We start from the raw sequence: 13,964 nt of genomic DNA on the forward strand, positions 1-13,964 counted from the left end.
TGGGTTTTGGCTTTTTATCCAATTTGCCAGTCTGTGTCTTTTGATTGTTGCATTTAGTCCATTTACATTTAGGGTTAATATTGTTATGTGTGAGTTTGACACTGCCATTTTGATGCTAGCTGGATGTTTTGCCCGTTAGTTGTTGTAGATTCTTCATTATGTTGATGCTCTTTAGCATTTAGTGTGATTTTGGAATGGCTGGTACTGGTTGTTCCTTTCTATGTGTAGTGCCTCTTTCAGGAGCTCTTGTAAAGCCGGGCTGGTGGTGACAAAATCTCTGAGTGCTTGCTTCTTCGCAAAGGATTTTATTTTTCCTTCACTTCTGAAGCTCAGTTTGGCTGGATATGAAATTCTGGGTTGAAAGTTCTTTTCTTTAAGGAGGTTGAATATTGGCCCCCACTCTCTTCTGGCTTGTAGAGTTTCTGCCGAGAGATCTGCTGTGAGTCTGATGGGCTTCCCTTTGTGGGTCACCCGACCTTTCTCTCTGGCTGCCCTTAGTATTTTCTCCTTTATTTCAACCTTGTTGAATCTGACAATTATGTGCCTTGGGGTTGCTCTTCTTGCGGAATATCTCCGTGGTGTTCTCTGTATTTCCTGCATTTGAGTGTTGGCCTGTCTTGCTAGGTGGGGGAAATTTTCCTGGATAATGTCCTGCATAGTATTTTCCAGCTTGGATTCATTCTCTTCATCACATTCTGGTACGCCTATCAAACGTAGGTTAGGTCTCTTCACATAGTCCCACATTTCTTGGAGACTTTGTTTATTCCTTTTTGCGCTTTTTTTCTCTGATCTTGGTTTCTCGTTTTATTTCATTGAGTTGATCCTCGACTTCTGATATTCTTTCTTCTGCTTGGTCAATTCGGCTATTGAAACTTGTTCATGTTTCACGAAGTTTTCGTATTGTGTTTTTCAGCTCCTTTAATTCATTCATATTCCTCTCTAAGGTATCCATTCTTGTTATCATTTCCTCAAATCTTTTTTCAAATCTTTTTTCAAGGTTCTTAGTTTCTTTACGTTGATTTAAAACATGTTCTTTTAGCTCACAAAAGTTTCTCATTATCCACCTTCTGAAGTCTAATTCCGTCATTTCGTCACAGTCATTCTCCGTCCAGCTTTGTTCCCTTGCTGGTGAGGAGTTCTGGTCCTTTCTAGGTGGCGATGTGTTCTGGTTTCGGGTGTTTTCCTCCTTTTTGCGCTGGTTTCTTCCCATCTTTGTGGATTTATCCACCTGTTGTCTGTGTAGTTACTGACTTTTTGATTGGATCTCTGAGTGGACACCCAGATTGTTGATGATGGAGTATTTCTGTTACTTGGTTTTCCTTCTACCAGTCTAGCCCCTTCACTGTACGACCGCTGAGGTCCACTCCAGGCCCTGCTTGTCTGGGGTGCACCTGTAGCGGCTGCGGAACAGCGAGGGATGCTACCAGTTTCTTTTTCTGCTATCTTTGTCCCAGGATGATGTCTGCCGAATGTCAGTCTTATGGATATAGAGGGGTCAGGGAGTTGCTTGAGGAGACAGTCTGTAGGAGCTCAAGTGCTGAGCTGTGAGCCCTGTTGTTCATTCAGGGCTGCTAGGCTGCTATGTTTAGTTCTGCTGCAACCTAACTTGTAAGAAAACCCCTTTTTTTTCCTCAGATGCTCTGTCTGGGGGGGTTGGGGCTTTCCTTGTGAGTGTCCGCCTCACTGTCCTGCCCAGCTAGGAGGCAGTCTAGTCACTTTTTGCCTGCCTAGGCTCTGCCCTGCTGGTGTGAGGTTCACCCTTTTCCTGCAGGCTCCGCCCTTCTGCTGTGGTCTCCGCCCTGTTGCCTCGGGGTACGCCCTGCGGCGGAGTCTCTCTGTTGTACTGGGTTGCCTCGGCAGCAGCAGGCTGCGTCGTGTACCTCAGTAGGGGCTGATTGCCTCAGTAATGGCTGACGCCCCTCCCCTGCGGAGCTGCGCTTTAAAAAAAAAACCTATTCACCGGGAGCGTTTGGAATCGCCGTTTTGTTTGTCGCACTGCGCTCCCCCAAACGCTGAGTCCCTGGGATTTCCTGGGCTGGGTCACAGTTCAAGACCCGTTCAGTCTCAAGTTCAGCCCTCTCGGGTCTTAGTTTGCCGGTTCAACAGGGCACCCATAACAGTGCGCTTTTGTATGGAGCACTGTGGAGCGCCTCTGCGCTCCGGCGCGTGCCGGAGCCGCACTGGCTGCCGGCTAAGCCAGCGGAGACCTCTGCCTGGTGTCCCGCGTCTCTTTTATACGTGGGAATTTCCCCGTTCTGTGGGCAACTAAGATCCGTCTGGAAATGCTTCCCCGACTCACCCTCTCTGTGCGTCCAGCGAGAGCTTCAATCCTGGGTTGTTCTCACAGCGCCATCTTGAGTCCTCCTCAAATTTTGTTTATAGTGGCTACTTAGTCTTATGTACTTAATCAGTTATTTGTTCAACACCTGAATTCCCCCATTCAAGTGTATGCTTTATGAGACAGAGACTTCAATGTTTCGTTCATTTCTCTATTTCAGGGTCTAGATCAATGCCTGGCATGTAGTAATTACTCAATATGTATTTGTTAAATAAATGAAAAGTTATTGCCACATAGGTTATAGTAACATCATGTTAATATGAGGTATTTATGTATGCATATATGTTGTAACATATTAATATGATTGCTAATATACCTCATCTCATCACACCAATCCTATAACGTAAGTCTTATGATCTTTGTCTAAGCCATATGGAAACTGAAACTCAGAAAGTTTAATAAATGACTAAATATCACAGGTCAGTGAATTTGAGAGCTGGTTTTAAACTTAGATCACCAGGAATCCAACACTTTTGTGCTTTACTTTGCACAAACCTATATCCCTAGAGTATAATTTTTCTTTTTGAATTCACCCCTTCGACATCTGATATGTCTTTGGACCCCAAAGAACAACAGATTCAAGAAAGGTCAGGTCCTTCTGCAAAAGGGAAGGAAGAGGAACTTAGGTGATCCCAGAAACACCAGGGATGGGGAAGAAATACAGGTGCCAGCCCTTCAGCTGGCCCTGAGGACAAAAGAGGCACAACTGGGAATAATTCTCTGAAAGCCAGTGCAGGGAGCATGGCCAACACTCCTACTGCGCTCACTCACCTGTGATACACCTCTGATACACAAGGCAGCAATGAGCTGGATACAGCTCCAGTCATTAAGAGTTCAGCCAGAACAAGGAATAGGACTTCCCTGATTCCTCTTTTGGCTTTGTTGAAACAGAGAGAAAGCTCTTAGATTACATTTGTGAAAGATGTGTATGAAGGGCATGCATGAAGCATGGATGTCAGGCGAAGCTGAACAAGACACATGTTCCTGTTGGACACAGGTAAGGCTTTTTACCAAGGTCCTCATTTATCAGGGGCCACTCTCCAGGTTCAGTTGCTCAACTGGACAAGGTTTGAGCAGGGTTTGTAGGATACTTAATTTTATTCCTCTGCTCATACTAGGAAGATCTCATCAGTTTCTCATTTCTTTAGATCTCTGTTTTCTTTGCCTATAAGGTAAGTGAGATCTAAGGCTGCAGAAGAAATAAATGACAGGATTTTTTTTCATAACTCTATCCTGTAAAGCTTTCTGGGTTAGAAAAGTTTTAGTAGCTGGAGCTTCCATAGGACATACACCTCCTCCAGGTTTTGATTTTCTTCTGATTAATTCAGGGAAGACTTTCCTCACTAGAACATTCATGAGGCAGAGGACATCAGGAGACCCTACTTCTTCTTCTTATTGTTATTATTATACTTTAAATTCTGGGATACATGTGCAGAACATGCAGGTTTGTTACATAGGTATATACATGCCATGGTGGTTTGCTGCACCCATCACCGCACCATCTACATTAGGTATTTCTCCTAATGCTATCCCTCCCTAAGTCCCCCACCCGCCAACAGACTCCTGTGTGTGATGTTCCCCTCCCTGTGTCCATGTGTTCTCATTGTTCAACTCCCACTTAAGAGCGTGAACATGTGGTGTTTGGTTTTCTGTTCTTGTGTTAGTTTGATGAGAATGATGGTTTCCAGCTTCATCCATGTCCCTGCAAAGGACATGAACTCATCCTTCTTTATGGAGACACTACTTCTTTAGGTCAGTTTTATGGTTACAGAAGGCCTAGGAGAGTGGGTTTCTATTCTAGGGGACAGTTGGTCAGATGATTAGCAAATAGCTGCTCCTGGGGAAGTTCTAGAGGAATTGGCAAGGAGCCTGTGGGCTGACCAAGGGCCATCAGCTTCTTCAATGTCTCCTACACTGGAGACAGGTTGACAGTTCTTCTTTCCCAGTAGTTTCCAGAAGTTCTATAGGAACCTTAGCAAGCTCTTTCATCTCTGCCATTTCTCTTCCACAGTCCTCTCCACCAGCATCACACACAACACAGCTATCATGAAATGGAGCTTCTAGTGAAAGTGGTTTTTTATTTGTTTGTTTTTGAGACAGAGTCTCGCTCTGTCACCCAGGCTGGCATGCAGTGGCATGGTCTCAGCTCACTGCAACCTCCACCTCCCAGGCTCAAGCAATTCTCCTGTCTCAGCCTCCCAAGTAACTGGGATTACGACACTGTGACTGGCTAATTTTTGTATTTTTAGCAGAGACAGGGTTTCACCATGTTGGCCAGGCTGGTCTTGAACTCCTGACCTCAAGTAATCTGCCCGCCTTGGCCTCCTAAAGTGCTGGGATTGCAGGCCTGAGCCACCGCACCCAGCTTGAAGGTCATTTTAGTAGGATGTAGTTGGATATGAAATCCAATGGAAATTTAGGAATAATGAACTTTCTAAAATTCATGTATTTATTCTTATACTCATTCACCCAAAAATACACACAAATTGCTTAATATGGGCAGACATTGGGCTCATTCCTATAAAGAAAATAAGAAGTTTCTAGTCTGAAGGAGTTTACAGATTAAATTAGAAAATTCAGATATCATTAGATAAATACAACTGAATAATTAAAAAATTTCTTAAAGAATACAGGAATAACTCTATCTGGAAGCATCACAAGGGAGACATATTTTGGTTTTTAAGATGAGAAGAAAGAACTCAGCCAGGTGCAGGAGGGGGCACATGCAATCACAGGTGATGTCATGAGTAAGGGTATAGGCAGTTATTAGCAAACTAAAACTCATGGACAAAATCTATTCTGCCCTGTTTTTATGGCCCATAAGCTAAAGATGACTTTTATATTTTTCAAATTGTCAAAAGTGTTAAAAGAGTGATGGTTTATAGCTTCTTAACATTATATAAAATTTTAATAAAATTTGATGTCTATAAAGTTTTATTAGAACTCAGCCATGCACGTTTGCTTAGGTATTGTTTATATACCTAATTATATATTTGTATACCTATATTGTATACATTAGGTATCATATATGTTGTTTATTTATTTGTGTGTGTGTGTGTGTGTGTGTGCGTGTGCGTGTGTGCATGCATGAATTTGTCTAGGTATTGAGTAGTTATGACAGATCACATGGTCCACAAAGCATGAAATATTTTATGTCTAGCCTTTTACAGAAAGAAGTTTTCCAATTCCTGGTATAGAATCATGTAGAAAAGTAATTTGTTCAATAATAAACAAATATGTTTATCCTCAGCATTGGTAAAGATTAAGGTAACTGGATGACAAGGGGACAAAAATATAAAAGTCATCTTTAGCTTATGGGCCGTAAAAACAGGGCAGAATAGATTTTGTCCATGAGTTTTAGTTTGCTAATAACTGCCCATACCCTTACTCAAATGAGACCTGAAGAATATGCTGTATTCATATTGCATACCTTGTTAAAATCCAGGTGTTGCTTTTGTTATTTTTTTCTGATTATGGTTTTGAATGCAGACTCTGTCTTTTCCTGCCCATGTAAACAAATTACCAAATTCTTTAACGAATTACATAATGTATCTAAACTTCAATTCATCAAGTGGCAACAAAGGGAGGATAATAATTGCATCTAGATCAGACAGTTATTGTTAGAAGAATTTGAAAAAGGGAAAAGTAACACACATAGCATAATTCTTTTATGTATTAAGCAAATATTACCAACATGAGGTCATAATTTTTATTTTTATTATTGCTGCTTTTATTGCTGCTATATAATATGTGTAGCTCATTGTAGAATGCTTGAAAACCCAGAAAGTAAAATTAAGGAGATAGAATCCCATCTCTCTTCCTACCACTTGAAAGTGACTATTGATAAAAATTTGCAAATTGCTATGCACATATTTATGAGTTTGAAATTTTACATGTAATCATATGTATTTTTGTGATTTTTTTTCCATATACTATTTTACGGGGAGTATTCAATAGTGGTAATGTTCTTTAAAAATGACTTATATGTTTACATGGTATTTACTTAAATGCTTGGGTTATAATCAACCCAGTCATGTGTAGATTATGGACACAATTTTGACACTATAATGATGCAACATTGAACATGTTTATATGTGAAATCATTGTGTCTTTTACCTGTGTGTATGTGTGCATGTGTTAAGAACACTTAAAACATGAGATCTACTCACTTTAAAAAATTCTGAGTACAAAGTACTGTATTTTTATCTATAGGTACCATGTTGTACAGCAGATCTCTAGAACTTACTCATCTTGCCAAACTGAAACTTTATACCCTTGGAAAGCAACTCCTGACTATTACCCTCTCCCCAGAACCTAATATACACTACTCTACATTCTATTTCTGTAATACAGTTGGATTGTTTTAGATACCTCATATAAGTGGAATCATGCACTGTCCTTCAATTACTGGCTTGTTTCACCTAGTATAATCTCTTTCACATTTATCCCTGTTGTTGCATACAGCAGGTTGTTTTATTTTAAGGCTGAATAATGTTCCACTGTATTTATCTACCACATTTTCTTCATTCACTAATCTGTCAGTGAACATTTAGGTCATTTTCATATCTTGGCTATTGTGAATAACATTGCAATGAGCATGAGAATGTACATATCACTTCAAAATACTAATCTCAGTTCCTTTGGATATATTCCAAAAAGCAGGATTGTTGAATCTATTTTTAGTTTCTAGAGGATCCTCCATCTGTTTTCCACAGTGGCTGCAACATGTTACATTCCCACCAACAGTGCACAAGGCTTCCAATGTCTCTACATGCTCACTAAGACTTGCTTTGTTTTGTTCCTTTGTTTCTGCCTGTTGGGTTTATTTATTTGATGATAGCCATCCTGACAGGTGTAAGGTGATAACTCATTGTAGTTCTGATTGGCATTTCCCTGATAATTACTGATGTTGAGCATCTTTTCATCACCTGTTGGCCATTTGTATGTCCTCTTAAAGAAATATCTATTCAAGTCTTTTGTCCATTTTAAAATCAGCTTATTTATTTTCTTGGCTACTAAGTTGTGGGCATTTATTATATATTTTGGCTATTAAACTCTTATCAGATATATGGTTTGCAAACATTTGCTTGCATTCTGTAGGTTGTTTCTTTACTCTATTGACTTTGCTGCATAGAAGGTTTTTAGCTTGATGTCCCACTTGCCAAATTTTGCTTTTATTGCTTGTGCTTTTGGTGCCATATCCAAAAAATTGTTGCCAGACCCAGTGTCATAAAGCTATTGCCCTGTATTTTTTTCCCAGGAGTTTTATAGTTTCTGTTTTTTTTTTTTTTAAGATGAAGTGTCACTCTTGTCACCCAGGCTGGAGTGCAATGGGGCAATCTCGGCTCGTCGCAACCTCTACCTCCTGGGTTCAGCCTCCGATTCTCCTGGTTCAGCCTCCCAAATAGCTGGGATTACAGGCGGGTACCACCACACCTGGCTAATTTTTGTGTTTTTAGCAGAGACGTGGTTTCGCCATATTGGCTGGCTGGTCTCAAACTCTGGCCTCAGGTGATCTGCCTGCCTCAGCCTCCCAAAGTGCTCGGTAGTTTCAGTTCTTACATTTACATATTTAATTCATTTTGAGTTGATTATTGTGTATGTTATAATAAAAGGTAAAAGAAAAATTCATGATTTTGCATATGAATATTCAGTTTTCCTGAAATTATTGTTGAAAAGATTATCCTTTTCTATATTGTGTGTTCTTGGCACATGTGTTGAATTTCAGTTGACTGTGTGTGTGTGAATTTACTTCTGGGCTCTCGGTACCACTGGTCTATGTTGGCTTTTATGCCCCCTCTACCTAAATTTCTACTCTTGGAACAGCTGTAGATCTTTTGCCATATATCTTAAGACATTTTCTTATTTTAATTCAATTTTTTTCTAATTTGGGGTTTTATGTTTAAAATTATTTAATTTTTATTTGGGTTAATCAATCATCTTTTTTTCTTCAGGAAATTTGCTTTAGTATATTGCTTAGAAAGACCACAAGCATATACGATAAAATATCAACATATTTTCTTCACACTCAGCCAGAGCAGAATTTCAACATTTAAATCTTCATCTATATTGAATGTAATATTTTATGATATTTAACTGGTGAGAATTTAACTGGACTTTTTTGCATTGCCCCAGAGTTCTTGTATTTTTCTTGTATATACACTATTTCTGGACTTCATTATGTTTCCATGATTTGTCTAATACAAATACATTATACTTAAAGCATGCATAGAGATTTATAAAATATTTTCATGTTATAAATAATGTTATAAAATACAAATAATATTACAAAATATTTTACCATATGGTCACAAACATAGGTTTTTTTTTAATGTTGAAATTACTTTAAATATTTTTAATAATTTGACAAAAATTTATATTTTTATAAAATTATTTCTCTAGTCATAAACACAATATTACATTAAATTTGTTCAAGATTATATGATATTTCTTAAGGCTTTGATTAGTTTAAATAGGATACTAACTGTTTCCTGATACATTTATTTCAAGATTTTTGGATTTTATTGATAACATGAAATTTATTTTTTACTGTTTTTTCCTTGTATATAAGAAAAATATTCCTTCTTAAGCTATGTTGTATTACTAGTTAACTCATTGAACAACTTAGTTTTCTGTCATTGAACAACCTTTCTTCTGAAATTAATGATAATTCTCTATTTTCTTTTCCAATGTTTATGCCTTGTTTATTATTTTTATATTACTTTGGGCAGAATTTTTGAACCAATAGTGGCATTAAAATTTCAACAACATCTATGATCTTCAGAATATCCATAAACCCTCCAAAATTATATGCAAATTTTTCTACATATGGTTATATGTAAATTTGGGAGGAGAAAGAGTTCATAACTGTTGTCAGATTGTAGAAGGGTTTCATAATTCCCAAATTCTCAGAACCATTGCTCCAATATTATACTACTAATCTCAGAATTGTTGTTTATATAATATTCAGGTTTCATTAAGAAAGTAGTCTTCTCTTCAAACGTTATAAAACTTTGCTGCATTGGATTTTTTAGAGATAAATGTTGAACTTTCAAACAGTTTTAGGATTTACTGAGGTTAACATTTTTCTTGATTGAAATCTTGTTGAGATAAATTACATTTGATTATTTCTGAATTACAAAATATATTTGCATTCCTATAATAAATCCTACTTGGCCATACATATTTAGTTTTGGATGTAAAATGATTACATTTTATTTCTTAATTTGCACTTATATTCACAAGTCAGATTAGTCTTTGGGCTTTTTTGTGTATGTATTGTATGTGCCGCTTTGAAAATAGGTATAGGTAATTTTCATAATATTAATTGGAAAACACTGCATCTTTTTCTTTGTTCTGAAACAGTTCATCTAAAGATAAATCAGAAGATTTACGTGTTCCCTGAAGGAGTAAATTACCTCAAGCACAACTATCCTGGTTAATGGACTTTTGCATTGTAATCTTTTGATAAAATTACTTTGAACCACTCATTTTTATCTGTTTTATTCAAGGCTGACCCTTACATTCTACTAGAAAGCTATTTCGTTTTAAAAATCAGACATTTATTAACGCAGTAGTATTTGCTTATAATTTTTAAAGTTTCATTCTACATCTGAAATTATTTTACATATTTTGTTGCTAAATTACATATTTTTGTTTTCTCCATTATTTCTTTATTTGGTATTTTCAACAATTTATCTTTACTTAATTTTTCAAAGGGCCAAATCTTAGATCTATCAGTTTTAAATTTTTGAAATTAATTTCAGCTTTTAATTCTATTTTCTCTTTCTGTGTCTATTTTGTTTTCTACATTGATTCGAAGAGCAATTTAGGTTTTTTTTTGTTTCTTGTGTGTTAATAAAATTATTCTCATCCAAATTCATACAAACCTGAATGTACTATATTTTGTCATATGTGTGTTCAGCAGAATCTATTGTTCTTCTGAGTTATTTTATCTTTTTTTCTTTCTTTTTTTTTTGTGTGTGTATTTCCTGAAAGGTGTTTTGGCTGTGGCTTGTGTAGTTTTGTGGATTTGAGTTTTCTATTTTATTTATTTTCTCTCTGCAAACTTAAAGTTTTCTCTACCTTCAAAATTAAAAGGAAACTAGGACAATGATTAAGATATTAGTGAGTATATTTCCATAAATTTTGTAGTATAATAAGAAATACTTTAAGTTTAAAATTATTAGCTCAACAATTTTTTATTTTTGCTAGCATTTTGTCTATCATTTTTCACTTTGATGTACGATTCTATGTTTCTAGAAATTTATCTATTTTTATTTCCTAAGTTTTTAACTTAGTCTATAATTTTTATCATTTCATAGTATTCCTCAATTTCTTAAACATTCTCTTAATTCCGTTTCCTTCAGTATCCAGGGCTGTTTTTTCACAGTCTTTTAATTTCCTAGTGACATTTTTTATTTCCAGGTGTATTTTTCTTACAATACGTTGAACATGTTTGTGATTACCTATTGAAGAGTATTTTATTTTATGTTGTTGGTAGTGCAGATTACAGATGTTTACATGTTTCTCCTATTATTTCCTTTTCTTTTCAGAAGAGGGACATCTACTTTGATATCTTAGATATGTCCCATTAGTTTAAATTGTTATGTTCCTATCTCCCATGACTTTATTCTGTTTATTCTGAAGTACAAAAGTCTAGATTATCTTATAATAAAACAGAAGGTTCTAACTGATATACTGTGCTTATTAATATCATTGATCCTTTTGTTTCATTCAAAATTTTATAGGTGTGTGTGTGAGAGTATATGTGTGTGTGCATGCATGTGGGAGAGGGAGAAAGAGCTTGAGCAACTACAGTTGCTAAAATCGCCAATATTTTCCTTAAAATTATAAATTTTGTTTTTTTTTACTTGTTAGTGCCACAGAGCAGTCCAATTTCAGTGTGTTAAGTATTATTTTAAGAATTTTTTTTTCTTCATAGATTCTGCAATGTTTTGAGTATATTCTTGAAAACAAAATTGTTCACAGGGACACACTGGTTGTTAGTCATTCTTTGATTTTCTCTGTTGTTTCATGAGTTCTCACTATTAAATGATTGATCTCTCTTTGCTTAGTAACATCTTCATTACCTTTCTTACTATTTATTATTCCAGCTCCATTTGTTTGGCTCACTTTTTCAGGGACATTAATTATTTGTCTTAGGCAGTCTTAGGCAGGCTGCCCCTGGGATTTTTTTCTTTCTTTTTTTAATTAGAGGCAGGGTCTCGCTATGTTGCCCAGGTTGATCTCCAACTCCTGGGCTCAAGCCATCTTCTCATCTCTGCCTCCCAAAATATTGAGATTACAGGTGTGAGTCACCATGCCCGGCATGGGATTAAAAAAAAATACACAGGTGTAGATCACATTTAGTACACATGCTTAGATTACATTTAGTATATGACCAAGTTAATTAAGAAGTCAAAAAACATGTTAAATTTAAGAACAGATAGATTGGTTGTGGTGGGTCACGACTGTAATCCGAGCACTTTGGGGGGCTGAGGCAGGTGGATTAGCTGGGGCCAAGATTTCTAGACCAGCCTGGCCAACATGGCAAAACATCATATCTATTAAAAATACAAAAATTAGCCAGGCATGGTAGGGCACCTGTGATCCCAGCTACTCAGGAGGATGAAGCATGAGATCACTTATACTTGTGGGCAGAGGTGGCACTGAGCCAAGATCAGGCCACTGCTTCCAGCTTGGGTAGCAGAGTCTCTGTTTCAAAAAAAAAAGTACAAATAGTTCTTCGAAAATTTTCTGACATTTATTTACTTCTTGACAAACATATAAGTGGGAAGAGCCATCAGTATAAGCCTCTTTTAATTTTAGTCTTTATCCTTAAAATTGCCTGAGTTCTTAGAACACAGAAAAAACAAATTTAAATGCATTTGAAACAGTTTAATAATTTATATGTCTCATTATGATCTTTTAGTGGAATGTTTTAAAGCCAAAGCACAATTTACTGCAAAGATAAATTAGAAAAGGCAAATAAACTTTTTAATAATATGTTATAATGACCTGAGCAAAATGGATTATTAACTAGTAATATAATAATTAGCACATGCAATAGATTGAGAAATTAAATCCTGTGCTACATACTCTTAAGTATTTTGTCGGACATGAGATATATTTAAATGTTTCCATCAATTGGATTCCTTTTGCCACATATATTAGTTTTTATTTAAAACAAGAAAACCCTTTTCTTTCCTCCAAATTCTCATGTTAATCAGTGCATAACATTGCAATTTTAGTAAAAATTGTTTATTACAATGTTATTTTAGAAGCGGTATTCCACAAATGATCGAAAATGTACTTAAAAGACATCCAAATTATGAGAATAATCAACTTCAGTGGCTTCCTCTGCATCCAACTTGGCTTCTCCATGTCCTTCCTGTGACTCATCAAGAGAGGCCAGGGCCTCATTTGTATCACCTGCAAAAGTTTCTCATGATATATTTTCATCTTGAAAATTTAGACTTTTAATAGCTTATTTCATTTTTCCCCCAAGAGTTGTGCTCTTCTCTTCCTAGCAGCTTTTTTATTTTCAGATTCCTTTTGATTTTCAATGTAGAAAACATCTTTAATTTGTTCCTTACTGATACTAGGAATGTTTTTCAAGAGATTCAGAAAAAGTCCAGCTAGTGTTCTTCTTCACCTACCATTCATTATAAAGAGGCCTCCATTTCGTTCCACTTCAGCACTTTCCATCAGAAGAACTTTTGTTCCATCAGAAGAACAATTGTCTTTTTGTTTCCATTAGAAGAACAATTGCCTTTTGTTCCCAATAATCCTGACTACTTGAGCTATCAGATCTTTCTGTGGTTCCTATAACCTGAATGAAATTTCATCAGCCACTGTCTCTTGAGAATCTTCCTCCATGATCTCACATCAATTTTTATGGTTTATTTCTGTCTGTTCCCTAGCCTGTCTTTGATAGGTCATTTCCTTTCGAGATGACCTTGCCCCTTTTCCTCTTCCTTTGATACCATTTTTTTTTGCCACCATGCATATATTCATCTAATTCCTTGTCTAGTCTTCTTGTATGCTCTTGAGAGTCTCTCTTAAGTTTCTTAGCAAGCAAATAATCGTAGGTCTCAGACTTCCTGCTTCATTCCCAACATACCAAGTTCAGTGGCCACTGCCACTGAAGTTGCAGAAGGCCACTAACCTTCTTTCCTCTAGCAACAGGTGGTTTCTGACTGCTATGGTCAAACTGAAAAGACTGATTTGGGATGAGGGTTAAAACATTTCTGTCATTTGTGCTTCCAAAGACTGTAATCATTATCTGAATTAGAAAAACTCTCTTCTCTTGAATCCACACTTTTAACAGCTCAATACTGTGATACTGGTGCACACACAGTTTCCGTGGTCTGGAAGGCCCTCATAAGCATTGTCCCCACCTAGCACTTTCCACACTTGCTGTGGCCTGTCGCTGGGTGCTACCATTATGTCAGAATCTGAGTCATGTCAGAAATCTGCCCATCTTCCATGTCTCTGGCCTCCAATGCCATCTTCCCATGGTGTCTATTCCTATATTTTAGCCAACTTTATTTTCATCTCTGTTGCCTAGAAAGCCTTTAAAGACTACATTATGTTTTCCTGTCCCCCTCTAAGGTACAATATA

General features: G+C 36.6%; 1 pseudogene; it reads right to left on the reverse strand.

The window, feature by feature from the left end:
* Positions 1 to 12,653: 12,653 nt before the first annotated feature.
* Positions 12,654 to 13,851, reverse strand: LOC100896753 (phosphorylated adapter RNA export protein pseudogene; annotated as a pseudogene).
* Between the last annotated feature and the right edge of the window lie 113 nt (positions 13,852 to 13,964).

This window comes from Callithrix jacchus, chromosome 10, assembly GCF_049354715.1.
Source record: "Callithrix jacchus isolate 240 chromosome 10, calJac240_pri, whole genome shotgun sequence".
In the NCBI taxonomy this organism is placed as follows: domain Eukaryota; kingdom Metazoa; phylum Chordata; class Mammalia; order Primates; family Cebidae; genus Callithrix; species Callithrix jacchus.